Below are 15051 nucleotides of genomic sequence, written 5' to 3' on the forward strand. Positions count from 1 at the left end.
GGTTGACATTCCCCCGTTGGTACGCTCTTTTGTTCCTTTTTCCCTACTGTTGTTCTCCATGCTATGAGGGCATAGCATATTTCAAGTTGGGGGGAGGTGTGTGTGTGTGTGTGTGTGTGTGTGTGTGTGTATATATATATATTTGGTTATATGTTTTTGGTTAAAATTTTTCATTTTTAGTTTTGCAATCCTTCCGTTAGTACAAAGTTAGTGGAGTAAAACTGCTTAGCACATGCTCGTTAAGTTTTTAAATGGCAAGAGTTCGTTGTAAATATTTTAGGTAACTTTGTACATCCCAACTCGTATGCTTGAGGAAAGAATGAGGAGTTTGTTGTTGAGTGCGTTGTGAGCAAGTTTGACCTATATCCTGTCGTTTTGAACATTATAATCTTAGTTTAGGTTTTTATCTCAGGTCATGACTAATGGTGTTCGTTATCTGTTTTAAATCATTTCGGAATCTATGGCATATTTAGGAAATGATACAAGGCAATCTTTGTTTGATTAAACCACAAGAGAGTCCCATTGCCCTTTAAAAATAAAGCCAAGTCTGTGTCTCACTCTTATCCGTAGGAAACCGGATGTTAGGTGGATGGTTCAAGGTTGGTTTTGTGTTTTGCAATGGGCTGGCTTCAGGTTTTACAGGGGTCCGGGTGTGTTTTGAAATGGTGTTGGGCGTCGACATTGGCTATCGGGTAGCAAAGTTGAATTTCTGGACTTAAGCTCCCCGTATCGATACGGCCATTAATCCGTATCGATATGCTTTGATTACCAGGAAAGGCAGACCCTTCCGTATCGATACGGAATAATGGCCGTATCGATACGCGTGAGTTAATCGTGGAAATCTGGTTCAAAACCAGGCCGATCATCTTCATTCTCTCAACCCATTTTCTCTCTCTTGTCCTCCATAACCGTCACCCTCCTTCGAAAACCCTAACCCCAAACCACCTTTCTCTTCACCAAATCTTCCCAAAACTCCATAATCTTCCATAAAACCTTTAAACTTTCGAGGAACTTCAAGGGTTTTCAAGGTTTTCTAGCCGAATCTTGCTCTTACAAGGTAAATCCATTTCCTCTCTCTACATACACGAAAATTTCCATCCTTTCTCTATAATAGCTTAAACCCTTGATTACTCGCTTAATGTATTGCCATGGATTATAGATTTGAACCATTTTACCATGCATCATGACCCCCAAATCCAAAAATTACCCAAAACCCTAGCCTGGATTTTTGAGATTTTGCTGTATTTTTGGATTGGAATTGGGGGTTCCCATTGAACTGTGTGGGCTGTTATTGTGAGTTGAATTTGGGAAGTGTAAATAATTATTGTTGTGATTGTGTTTCAAGTTTGGGGTGTTGCTCCGTTTGGTAGGTCTTTATTGCAATGGTGAGAACAAAGACTGTGGCTGCTAAGGGTAAAGGAAAAGCTCTGGCTTCTTCTTCGCAACAAGCGGAGGAGATAGTCCGGGAAATGGAGGAAGAGGAGGAAATGATTGCAAATCTGGAAAGGGGCCATGCAAAGAGTAGGACGGCCGCTGAGGTGCGAGTGGCTAGTCAAAAGAAATGGGAAAAGGGTCTCCGAACGAGGGGGTTCAAGAATGAGCGACATGTGGACGTCAACAATCTTGGCATCGAGCATCCTTTCGTTCGCCGCATCCGGGAACAAGGTTTGTCCTACTACCTTGTGTAGACACCCCAATTTGGACTTGTCGAATTTCCTTAATTTGTGGCCCTGAGGCTCCCCGATGATGAATATGGATCAAAACAAGCCATGTACCAATTGAGACGTTGCTCTTTAAAGGATTTAAAAAGGAAATGGTCAAAATCATTCCCAAGCGCTTGGAAGCAGTCCCAAGCGCTCCAAACTATTTTCCAAAAACCACTGGCCTGGCTCACTCTCGAGCGCTCGAGAGTAAAGTCCCAAGCGCTCGAGACCACTCCCGAGCGATCGAGACCTCTCCCAGTGCCCAATGGGTGAAAAAGATTCCCACTATCCATGCAAGCCATCATTGCATTCCCCTTGAGCCGGCTGAGGTGAGTCAACACTCAACCTCAGTCAGAGAAGATATCAGCTGAAGATTTCTTTCTTTAAAAAATGGTTTATTTCAAAATCATTTCATTTTCAAAACCATGGGTTATATGCTCTATATATATACCTGGTTTTTCAGCTGAAGAGGGAGGCTACGAAAGTTCTCTCTCTCTAAACCCCTCCTATTTTCTCTCTCTTCTTCAAGGGAAAAAGCTTTCAAACTCAAACTTCTTTCCCAACTTCAAAGGTTTTTTTCAAAATCATCAAGGAAAAGGGCAAGAAATCCAGAACACTCTTAGCTTCTGATCTCTTGTCTTTTTCACTCTACATTCACCTTTCACAACCATCCAAGGAGCAAAGTGTCAAGCAAAGGTAGAAATATTTCTATCCTTGGTTCAAATCAAGAGGCTGTTCTCCCTTCTGAGGGGGGTCTCTCAGCCTGTCCCAGTCCTTAATGCTGGGTGCATGGTTGGGAGACCTTAGTGAAAAAGCAAGAGTAAAGAGTCCACGAATAATGTTTTCCCAAAACCCCTACGGAAACACTCTCGAGCGTTCAAGAGTGCTCCCGAGCGCTCGGGACTGTTTCCAGTCCCATGCATGGCATTTTGGTAAGCAGTAGGCTGGGGGTGAGGTGCACTTTTAAATAAAATGGTTTTATTCTGGCATGCAGACACAGAAGATCATTTTTCCTAAAACAGAAATGTTTCTTACAAATCCCAAATAAGAACAAAGTTTCCCTAAGTTAAAAATAAGATCTTCTCTTGTTAAAAACTTAGATAAGGGTGTTTGCATGATGAAGTGGTGCCATTTTCTATTTGATAGTAAGCTGGCATGCAACTCACTCCCAAGCGCTCAAAGCCATTCCCGAGCGCTCGGGAGTGCATGCATGCCATTGCATTCCATTTTCCCAGTTTTCTGTGTTTTCTGAGCTTCTGCATGTATAGATGTGTACATTTGCTCTTTTAAAATTGTAGATCTGTTCGTGCAATGGCAAGGATACATGATTTGAAAACTTGAGGTCCTATCTCAGTCTTTCAAGTCCTCTGCTGAGCCAGTGGTCTGCTTAATAGTATTTCATTTTGCAGTCTTTACATTATGTTTTGCCAGTACTAACAGAATGTGCAGGTGGGGTTCAGACACTCCCAAGCGCTCGAGAGTGCTCTCGAGTGCTCGAGAGTGAAGCCAGTGAGCAGTGTTTCATTTCCTGTTATCTTGCTGTCTTTCATTACATAATCACCCCCTATACACGTGCACCAGCATACACTGTTATTTGGCATCCTATTTGTGACTAACAAACTCTGCAGGATTTGGTCAGTAACACTCCCAAGCGCTCGAGAGTGCTCTCGAGCGCTCGAGAGTTGATCCAGTGGCAGTTTACACTGCTTTGCCATCATGCATGTGTCCATCATCATTTCATCACTCCTTGTACACAAGCACCAGCATACACCTTCTATTTGCTATACCTGTGGATACCTGCTACATGCTTAATGAAACAAAATCCCTTTGAAAAATCCCACAAATGTTTAGTAGAGACCGACATCGCGTCGGGCGAGGGGGGTGCCGTAAAACCCTTCCCCCCTCGTAACATGGCTTCCGAACCCTCGAATGATCTCTGGTCTTCAATTCAAATCAATCAATTTTCAAATCAAAAACGGTTTCTCGGGTGGCGAACCATAAATCCGGGTGGCGACTCCTCAAATTTTTCAAATCGATTCGATGGAGCGGTATGTTTTTCGGGCCGCCCCGATCTCACCCGGGGCTGTGGTAGCCCACAGTGGCGACTCCACTGGGGAGATGGTTTAATTAAACTTGTGAGCCAAGCTTGAAAAATGTTTGTGGGATTTTCAAATTGATTTTGTTTCATCGTCTATTTCTTGTGTATATATCTTGTGCAGCCCCGCTGTTGTGTTTCGGCAATCTTACCCGGCTTGCCGGTGATGGGGAATCCCGGAACGCTCAGCAACCCTCGACCGTGATGAGTCATCTCTACCATTTGTACCATTATTGGGTGTACGCTCAATAGTGGGAGGTATACTTTGACTCTAGTCCGGGGAACCCATTTCAAGCCAAAACTGGCCTTTGTACATGTTTAGCAAGCCATAGAACATTCCAAATTAGGACAGGAGCCTGCAAGGTAGGATTATGTGCTATATCCTGTCTATGTGCTGCATTTCATCTCACGTCATCATGCTGTTAGCCACGGTTCTCGAGACTTGCTCGCGCGGTCTTTGGGAGGTTGCCGAGACCCGATGAAGAGTCACGCACCCTTGTGCGTGTTGTTAACCGTATGCGTCCTCAAGCGAAAACCTAAGGGAAACTAGGATTTTGTTAAGTCCTTGACTAGTGTTCGGTCGGAGAATTAACCAAAGGGAGGAATGACACGGAAACAGAACATCGTGATACCGACACCGCCCAGGCTAAAAGCAAATGTGCTGCTTACGCCACTTCGGTTATCGTATCACGTTGTTCACCCCAAGTCATTCTAAACCGATGGTCAATTCCTTGATGAAATACTAACCGAATACTTAACTTATTTTAGCATCTTTTGGGGAACGACGCTTCCTAAATGAGTATACACCCTAAAAAATCCGAGGATCAAGGCAACCTCTCATAACAGATATTCAATCATTTTTCAAAAATCAGAGTCGATGACGGTGATGGTGACGCACACATTTTCCAAAGAATTATGCACAAATCTCATAAAATGTAAGCAGGGACCACATCTGAGCACGGTTTTTGCTTTGCTATCAGTTCCGAGCAATTGGGCCAAGGAAGAAGGATATCATACCCTCCTGGACCAGACCCTTGGGACAGAGATTGGAACGGCTCCAACTTCAGACAAACCCCGCCAGTGCATCGGATTTAAGGGTGGAAATGGACCTGCTAATTGGAAACCTCAACCCAAACGGAGACAATCCAAACCCAAATCTAATCCCAAACCTCAACCTTAACGGAGGCAATCCAAATCCTAACGAAGGCAATCCAAACCCAAATCCAAATCTGCATCCCAATCCTAATCCAAACCCGGAACCGAACCAGGAAATCCCAAATGGAGAAATGGGGCAAGTCACACAATCTATTCAGCGTCTGGGCGAACGTACCGACAACCAAATCGCCCAACTCATGATGATGATAACCGGGGTTGCCTGAAGACTCCCAAATCCAAACCCAAATCCAAATCCAAACCCAAATCCAAACCTTAACCCAAATCCAAATCCAAACCCTAATCCAAATCCGAACCTAATCCCAATTCCAAACCCAAACCCTAATCTAAACCTGAATCCCAACCCGGAGCAGCCGATCCTCGAAGTGGAAGCCCCGCAGAACACCGAGATGGCAGTGGTCTTGGCAAAGATCACCCAGTTAGAACAGTCTGTTGCGAGAAACGAGAAGATTGCCTCGACAGGTTTTGACATCAACAAGCTTTGCCTTTTTCCCAATGCGAAGCTTCCGGAGAAGTTTAGACCAATCGAGTTTGCTAAATTCGACGGGACTGGGAATCCGAAAGCGCATTTGATTGGGGACATCGGAGCACTGTCTATGTGGGGAGTAGAAAGGGACGCCATGGCCCAGATGTTCTCCCAGACCTTGGTGGGACATGCTCTTTACTGGTACATCGTTGGATTAAAGAAAGAAATGCTCATGGGAAGACATATGTGCGGCTTTCGTGGCGCAATATGATTACAATATCCAACAGGAGATTACCACTCGGGAACTCGAATCTACAAAGATGGAAGCCAAGGAAGCCTTCGCAAACTTTGTGAAAAGGTGAAGATCTAAGGCAGCACAGATGAAGGATAGGCCGACCGATAGAGATCAAATCCGGATGATTGTCCTGAATCTTCAGCCCAACCTTGCAAGGCATATGGTGATGGCTCAGGCCTGCTCTGATTTTAAAACATTCTTCGACACAGGCTTGGCCGTCGAAGAAGTAGTTCAACTGGGAATCCTCGACAAACCTGAACCTCCTCCCAAAGCCAAGAAGGTCTACTCCGGTAATAGCAGCACGCTGTTCGAAAACTCCAACTACACCCAACTCCCAAACACCTCCTCAAACACGGCCCAAGCCGAACCCGTCAACCAAATTGTAACCCAAACCAGTCAACCTCGGTCCCAACCCCGTGTGTTCGCCCAATTTTCAGCACCTCTCTCTGCGGTGTTTGAAAAGTTGGTCGAAAGTGATCTCCTCAAACTGCTTGCTCCCACCCCACTGCCACAAAAGCTCTCTGCCTCTCACAACCCCAATGCCTTCTGCGCCTATCACCAAAATCCTAGCCACCTAACCGACAACTGCTTCCGCCTTCGCCACGCCATTCAAGACCTCATAGACAACAAGACCCTTCCTATACCTCACCAAAAGCCCAATACCGTCTCCAACCCACTCCCAAAACATTCAAACGCCCGCACGAACCACATTTCCCTAAGCCACCCCTTCAACCCAAGCCTTCACATCATCCCTATCACCGAACCCAAGCCAATTGTCGAGATTCCGGCCGAGGATGCTATCTGTGCACTTGAAACGGTGGAGTGGGATTTTCAAAGAAGGTGGGAGGACCTAGCAAGTGATTTCCTTGCACTGGAACAACGAGCCATTGTCAGCAGAGTGTGGCCCGTGTCAGTTAATGCTCAGCAAGTCGAAGAATTGGAACATGGTGAGTGGAGACAAGACTGGGATGAGATGATGGCTGATCCATTTGATGGATATTCCCTGTTTGCTCTATTCTTAGAGCCTGAACCAGTCGAGGAATTTGACGAATGGGACCCAGAACCCAGTGGGTGGCTCTGGATAGACGATTCAGACCCTCTTGACGAAACATCTTTGGTGTACTTGTTCTGGGAGCAGGAAGAGGGACAGAGCCCTGATCTGATGAACCCCCGCTTATTCTCCGGACTCTCCACTTCAGCCATAATCAATATCACCAGGGATTCTGACGCCCTCGCCCGTACCTTGGATCATGTCTTCTGTCCGCAGGAGTACATTATTAATGAATTCTTCCCACAACCGGTTGTTGAGATCCCTGACGAACCCCATATCTGTGTGCTAGATCCTGAAGACCTTTGGGGTAGGGCTGAAATGGTGAACGTATGGGTCGATGGTGAAGAGCTAACCGTCAACAAGGCTATGTTAGATGAAGGCTCTCTGCAAGTCAACAACGGCAACAACGTCAACTTCTGGAACTCTTTGGAAGAAGAGAACATATGGGATACCCTAGAGATGGAACTCTTGAATGACACCCTGGAGAAGACAAAGCTCGACAAGGGAAAACGCAAGGCCAATACCGATCTCTCCGATTTCTGGGAGGGTCTTTGGTGGGAGTCCGCCCCCAAGGCAATCAGTAATCTTACCAGAAGCGGTAGGGTATACCAGCCCGCCAACCTCCAGCAAGGAAGCTCGTCCCGAGCAGCACCACCTCAACAGAGTAACCCTCGCATCCCCGAGAATCCCGCCAACTCCACCCCTGTCTCGCCAGCTCCACAAAATAACTCCTTAAACTCCAATAACCTTCCACGTCAACCTAACCTGCCCACCCACCTTAATCCATTTGTCAGCTCAAACCCAAATGCCTCTCACCACCAAAACCCAAATACCAACGCCGACCCCATCATCCAGCAACTTCATGAAACCCCTGCCCGCATGTCCATGTGGAGAGTGTTGGCAGCTTCCCGCGTGCATCGCCGAAGGCTTGTCAACTCTCTCTCCAAGCTTGAGGTCCCTTCCGACATAGCCCCAGAAGCCCTCATCGCCCTCATAACCCCAAACCTTGCCCAACACACCTTGTCCTTCACCAAGAAAGACCTCCCGCCTGAAGGAACCGATCATAATAAGCCTCTCCACGTGACCATGAAATGCCTGGGAAAGTGGGTCCCCGCAATACTCATAGACAATGGTTTGGCCATCAACGTGTGCCCTCTCCGCATCGCTTACTGCCTGGGCCTCAAAAGTAAGGACTTTGCGCCATTGACTCTGGGTGTTCGTGCTTATGATAACACGCGGCGTGATGTCCTGGGAACAATCAACCTGGAACTGGCAACTGGGAAGTTCAAGACCACCGTGGAATTCTATGTACTAGACATACCTGCTTCGTTCAACCTCTTACTAGAAGGCCGTGGCTGCACCGTTCTGACGTTATGGGGGTACCTCTACGCTACATCAGAAACTCATCCTAGGATTGGATTCTGGGACTCTTATCATCCACGGGGATTCCGGTATTCGTCCACACTCCGAAGATAATTCCCCGCTGCTGGAAATCATGCACGGAGAAGAAGATGTGGCCATGGGGGGGTCTGCTATCATGACCTTAAAGGTTTGCACCATTCGGGCTGAAGATGGTTTCTTGGTGAGTTCCGCGGCATTGGAAATCATGAAGCGAATGAATTACCTGCCGGGCATGGGCTTGGGGCTCTATGAACAAGGAGTCTCCGAGTTCCCTCATTTCCCCGGGAGCAATGAACGCTTTGGCCTGGGTTACGAGTTCAAGAAGAGTGATCCAGAGAAAAGGTGGCGCAATTGCACCCGAGCTCATGCAGTCAGAAAGAAGCAGAAGGAAAAGGAAGCACCGTATCAAAGAGAACCCGAGCCTTTCATTGATCTCGAGACAAAAGTGAAATACCCTGGGTTTGAAATCTTCGCCAATGACACTTGGGAGGATGATGAAGAGGTAACTAAGATGGAAGAATTGTCTGAAGCACTGGATTGGCTTGAAGCCTTTGGTTTGGGTAGTCTCCAATCTCTGTTCGAAGGTGAGGAACCAGAGGGTATGATAGAAGACGCGGCTGTGCTCATGCTGGGAGGAGAAGATGAATTGGAAGACCCTTCTAAGCTCATTGTGGACGCCATGGGCGCTTATGAAAATTGCACTTTCATTCCATTTGTAACACTCACTCACGACACTAGCACCGAGTCCGAGTCTGAGTCTAATACTGACTCTTCGTCTAGTAGTGAGTCGGAGTTTGTGCCTATCGGCCCTCCTCGTCGTAGCTTTTACTTCGAGTTTGAGTCAACTGCTGTATTCCCTCCCTCCGAGGAGCCTATCAATGAAATGAACGACGCCTTTGCTTACTTGCCGGATTTTGAAATAAATTGTTTGGATCCTGACGATGAAGGAATAGATTTCGATGGGGACATCCCCAAGGAAATCCGTTCCCTCATCGAGCGTGAAAATGAAAGGCATGCTCAGCCTCTAAAAGAAGAAATAATCTCGATAAACTTGGGTGATGAGGAGAACCCTCGATTGGTTCAGGTCGGTTCCGGGCTGTCTCCGGATGAGCTTCAAGAGCTCACCGATTTACTAAAATAATTTAAAGAAGTCTTTGCTTGGTCCCATGCAGACATGCCCGGAATCGACCCAGAAATCGTCGAGCATAGGATCCCCCTCTATCCCGATGCAAAACCCATTAAACAAAAGCTGAGAAGAATGCGGCCCGATTGGGTGTTAAAAATAAAAGGGGAACTAACGAAACAAATCGACACTGGTTTTCTAATCGTAACTGAATACCCCACTTGGGTTGCAAACATCGTGCCTGTCCCCAAAAAGGATGGAAGAATCAGAGTGTGTGTCGATTTTAGAGATCTGAACAAAGCAAGCCCTAAAGATGACTTTCCATTGCCGCATATAGACATACTCGTTAATAACACTGTAGGGCATGCTTTACTATCCTTCATGGATGGTTTCTCGGGGTACAATCAGATTCTCTTGGCTCCGGAAGACAAGGAAAAGACTACATTCATCACCGAGTGGGGAACCTACTGTTATCGGGTTATGCCGTTTGGGTTGAAAAATGCCGGTCCTACGTATCAGAGGGGTGCTACGACACTGCTGCATGACATGATCCATAAGGAAGTCGAGGTGTACGTCGACGATATGATAGTGAAGGGGAAGGAGCGAAAAGATCACCTCCCAGCGTTGAGAAAGTTCCTCGAGAGAATTCAGAAATACAGGATGCGCCTTAATCCACAGAAGTGCACATTCGGAGTCACTGCTGGGAAAATGCTCGGGTTCATGATCACAACCCGAGGGATTGAGGTAGACCCTTCTAAAATCAAATCCGTTCTTGAGATGGAGCCACCCCAATCAGAGAAGGAGGTCCGGTGTTTCTTGGGAAAAATTCAATTCATCAGTCGATTCATTGCCAAGTTGACCTTGACTTGTGAACCATTATTTCGACTACTCAAGAAAGATGTGAAGTTCGAGTGGAACGAGAAGTGTCAGAAAGTTTTCGAAGCGGTGCGAACTTATCTCCAGAACCCTCCGATCCTGATGCCGCCTACACCAGGAAAACCTTTGATCCTATACTTGTCCGTCACGCCCTCATCAATGGGGTGCATGCTGGCACAAGAAGGAGAAGATGGGGTTGAAAGGGCGATTTACTACTTGAGCAAGAAGATGGTAGGATGCGAGGAGCGATACACTTCACTGGAAAAGACATGTTGGGCGCTTGTATGGGCCACAAAGAAGTTGAGACACTACGTGCTCGCTTACTCGGTGATACTGATCTCTCGGATGGATCCTCTCAAGTATCTATTCGAGAAGCCAACACTTACCGGTAAGCTAGCGCGTTGGTTGCTCTTGTTAGCGGAATTCAAAATCAAGTACGTCACTCGCAAGTCAGTGAAAGGGAGAGCGGTGGCAGAGTTTTTGGCAGATCGTCCAATTGAAGGGCCAGAGCACACAGAATTTCAATTTTCGGATGAAGATGTGATGTCGACGGTCAATGAAACGTGGATGTTGTACTTCGATGGAGCCGCAAATCAGAAAGGATTCGGGATTGGCATATTGCTGGTCTCACCTGAGGGGTCGTATATTCCCCTCGCATTCAAGTTGAACTTCGAAGTTACGAACAACGAAGCTGAGTACGAAGCATGTATTGTGGGAATGGAAGCCGCATTGGAGATTGGTGTCAAGGTGCTAGAAGTCGTCGGAGATTCCAACCTGGTTGTATCGCAAGCAAACGGAGAATGGAAGGTCAGAGACGAGAAAATGAAGCCGTATCATCAGCAGCTCGATGAACTTCTCCCGAATTTTCAAAAGGTAACCTTCACGCATGTACCAAGGATGAAGAACCGCTTCGCAGACGCCTGTCCACTTTGGCATCCATGTGGAACTTCCAATTGGGGTGAAGCTAAGGCCTGTCATGATTGAGCAGAGGGGAAAACATGTGTACGACTATGTCATGAACATCGACGAACCGGACGATGGACTCCCTTGGTTCTACGATATTCGAAATTTCGTCGAAAAGGGGGAGTTCCCTGTGGATTCAACTAAGAAAGATCAGATCGCACTGCAACGACTCGCATCTCAATACATTATCTGTGGAGGACAATTGTACCGGTGATCTCCTTACGGAGTTCACAAGTTGTGTGTTCACGGTGACGACATGAAAGCAGTAAGGGAAGAAGTTCACGAAGGAATTTGTGGACCTCATATGAATGGGATGATGCTGGCTAAGAAGGTGTTAAGGCTAGGCTACTATTGGTCTACCATGGAGACAGATTGCATCGAGTATGTACGCCGGTGCCACAAGTGCCAGACTCATGCCAACCTTATCCATGTCCCGCCCTCGGAGTTACACTCGATGGCAACGCCATGGCCATTCTTCGCCTGGGGCATTGATGTCATCGGAAAGATCACGCCTGCAGCTTCTAACGGTCACAGGTTCATCTTGGTGGCAGTCGATTACTTCACTAAATGGGTCGAAGCAGCTTCGTACAAAACTTTGACGACGGTTCAAGTGGCTCACTTCATCAGGCAAAACATCGTTTATCGGTATGGGGTCCCTCAAGCATTCGTATCTGATAACGGTGTTCATTTCAAGGGAAAAGTTCCGGAACTCTTTGAGGAATTCAAGATCCAAGTACATCATTCAACCACTTATCGGCCACAAACGAACGGGGCAGTCGAAGCAGCAAACAAGACTATTAAGACGATTTTGGAAAGGACTACTCAGTCAGCAAGAAATTGGCACGAACAGCTACCACTAGCTTTGTGGGGATAACGGACGTCTATCCGTACACCGACAGGGGCAACACCCTACTCTTTGGTGTATGGTATGGAAGCCGTTCTCCCTATCGAGCTAGAAGTGCCATCTTTGAGGGTCATGGCGGAATGCGGAGTGGACGAAGCTGAATAGATCAGCGGAAGGTTTGAAGAACTCATGATGTTTGATGAAAGAAGGCTGCGCGCGCTATACCACATTCAGGGCTATCAGCGAAGAATCGCCCGGGCATTTAACAAAAAAATGAAGTCAATGGACCTACAAGAAGGGGACATGGTAGTCAAGGAAATCCGTGCGCCAATTTTCAACTTACGAGGGAAGTTCTGACCTAAATGGGCAGGGCCCTACATCATCAAGACCATCCTCTCTGGAAGAGCAGCTTCAATCGTCGACCTCGATGGCAACGAATTCGCGAATCTTGTCAATTTGGATAAACTCAAATGTTATTATCCCTGAGAGAGCTCGCTGGGCCGAAAATCGCAAGGGCGGGCGGTTCCAGGCAAAAGTTAGAGCAAGCCTGCTAGGTTGAAAATCCGAGAGGGCGGCCTAGGCAAAAGTTAAGGCAAATAATCAAAGAAAAGCTCGCTAGACCGAAAACCCGAAAGGGCGGTACTAGGCAAAATTTAGAGCGCAAAAGGAGAGTGTCAATACCCGAGTGAACCCGTAGCCTGAACTACGTGTGGGCCTGATTCTCTTTTACGAGGGATACGTAGGCAATCTCATCCCGAGATTCGGTCCTAATTCCTAAATATCAAAATTCGATCCCAAATCAAGTCCAAATTGACAAATCCAAAATGCTTTTCAGAGCCGCATGTGATCAAATGAACCGAAAGGGGGAAACCCTTAATCAGTCGATTTTATTCAGATTACTTCTTTATTACAAGCTGAGCATGAAAATGAAAAAGCACAAAATCAAAGCACACTTTTTATTTCAAAGTCTGGCAAAGTAAGCAGTCAACCCATCCTTGCTTTCACATCTCTCCTTAGCCATTTGCGGTACCTTTCGGTCGAAGCAATAGAAAACAGTGGGTCACTTGGCTCGGTCCTACGAGTCCCCCACGACCGAGTGTAACTCCGAAGGCCCGGAATGTTGAAGGGAGGGAGACGAAGCACTTCAGAACCCGACTGCGGCACTTCCTAGCTAAGTCCAAGCTGACGGAGAACACGGAAGGGTGAGTAGAAGGAGAAGCCTGTCAAGCCAGTCACAAACACATGCGTCGAGCCCATGTTGCCAACGGTCATAGTAGGAAGCCTCAGCCAATGGCACCGCCAAGCAATGTCATCTTCCTCCGCAGAAGCAAGGAAATCAGCCCAATCATCTTCACTCCCATACATCACTTGAAAGGGACGGTTCCATCCACTTGCACGATACCACCAATCATTGGCTGGGGGTGTCAACAGACTTAATTTGTCGCAAAGCCACATCTGTCAAAAAGAGAGAAAACAAGTAAGGAGCCAGATAAAGCCTGAACCGAGTGTCGAGGTAAAATGAATGAGAGAAATAGAAAAAGGAGAGCTGAGTGAGGTCCCTAACCTGCAGCAACAACGGACTACCACCAAAAACCCTTGTGCGACCAGCATGAACAGCATCTAACCCCATCAAGGTTTCAGCAAGAACCAATGGCGCAACATCCTTGCGAGCCTCAATCTGAGCAGCAACCCCCACCAGTGAGGAATTGGGCTGACCAACGGACGGAACCAACAAGAAGGCCGCCAGGAGGCAAATGCAACAAGCCATCATCCTACGACCTTGGTGCTCGAAATCCGTCAAGTCTCCAGGTGGGCTGAACCTCTCATACAACTACACGATGTTAATGGCATTACCCCGAGTAAGAAAATCAGCGACGTTACCACTAACACCCAGCTTTGCATTCAGAATATTCTTCATGCTCTCCCTGATCATAGGAACAACCGGCTCAGCAGAGTCATGGCTTCCGAGATAAGCATGAAACTCCTCGACGGTGGGGCACAGTTCTTGAGAACCAAAGCGAAAGACGTGCACCTCTGGATCCCAGAAGCGCGCCGCCGCATGCAGCAAGACGGGACGAATTGCAACCTCTTGGAGATGTCTTAGGGTGTAAAGCCGATGCCCTCGGAAGTTCAGCCAGTCGATGCCTTCAAGACTGTCCAACCAAGGGCGAAGTAAGGCTTGGTTTAGCATGGTGATGGAAAGAATGGATTTTTGAAGGGAAATGATGAAATGAAGTGTGAATGGCTTACCAAAGGAGAGCCTGGTATTTATAGAAGCTTAAAGTGGGCAACACCACTTCCCCACCAGCCTTGAAACTCATCAAGTTTATAATTTTCAAAATCTTTTCAAAATTCAAAGTTTGGAAACTTGGAAAATATTGGAAAAACCACAAGTCAAGCTTTGGGAAGCCATTCTGTTCTGGGGAAGTAGCTAATACGAAGCCATTCAGGCACATTGAAAACGTGTGAGCAGAAGAAAACAACAGAGGACAGCCAACAAGTGGCATTGGAAAACAGCAAAGGACAGTCTATGACAGCAGTCCCGAGCGCTCGGGAGTGAAGTCCCGAGCGCTCGAGACCACTCTCGAGCGCTCGAGAGTACTGCTGTTTTGCAGCAGATTCTAGTTTCCCCATTTTGGCTTCCATGCAACATTGAAACCCTGTTTCATCAAGTTTAACAGTTCCCAGCAGTTGTCTAAGGGGTACAGCAGTTCTGTCCATGTGTTTTGTCGAGTATTCAAGTGTGTTACGTGAAAAATCATAAGTTTTCCAAAGTTTTCACTCCTTGAGCATGTCGGAATCCGTATCAAAGGCATTTGGTCGAATCGAGCAACACGCTCGAGCCATGACGGGTCTCAATGACTGTTTGACGCACTCCAAAAACGTGTCAGCACTCTTAATTCAAGCTTTCATCATTCAATCGTACCAAAATCATCATTTTAAATGCAAGTGTCGATTGTCAAAAACATTTTAGTAATTCTCCCGGTCCCCTCGAGTCACAATACTCATTGTCAACTGCGCAGCGCACTCGGTTACGATCAAAAGCCCTTAAATCTAAATT

Source organism: Rhododendron vialii, chromosome 10a (genome assembly GCF_030253575.1).
Source record: "Rhododendron vialii isolate Sample 1 chromosome 10a, ASM3025357v1".
Taxonomy (NCBI): domain Eukaryota; kingdom Viridiplantae; phylum Streptophyta; class Magnoliopsida; order Ericales; family Ericaceae; genus Rhododendron; species Rhododendron vialii.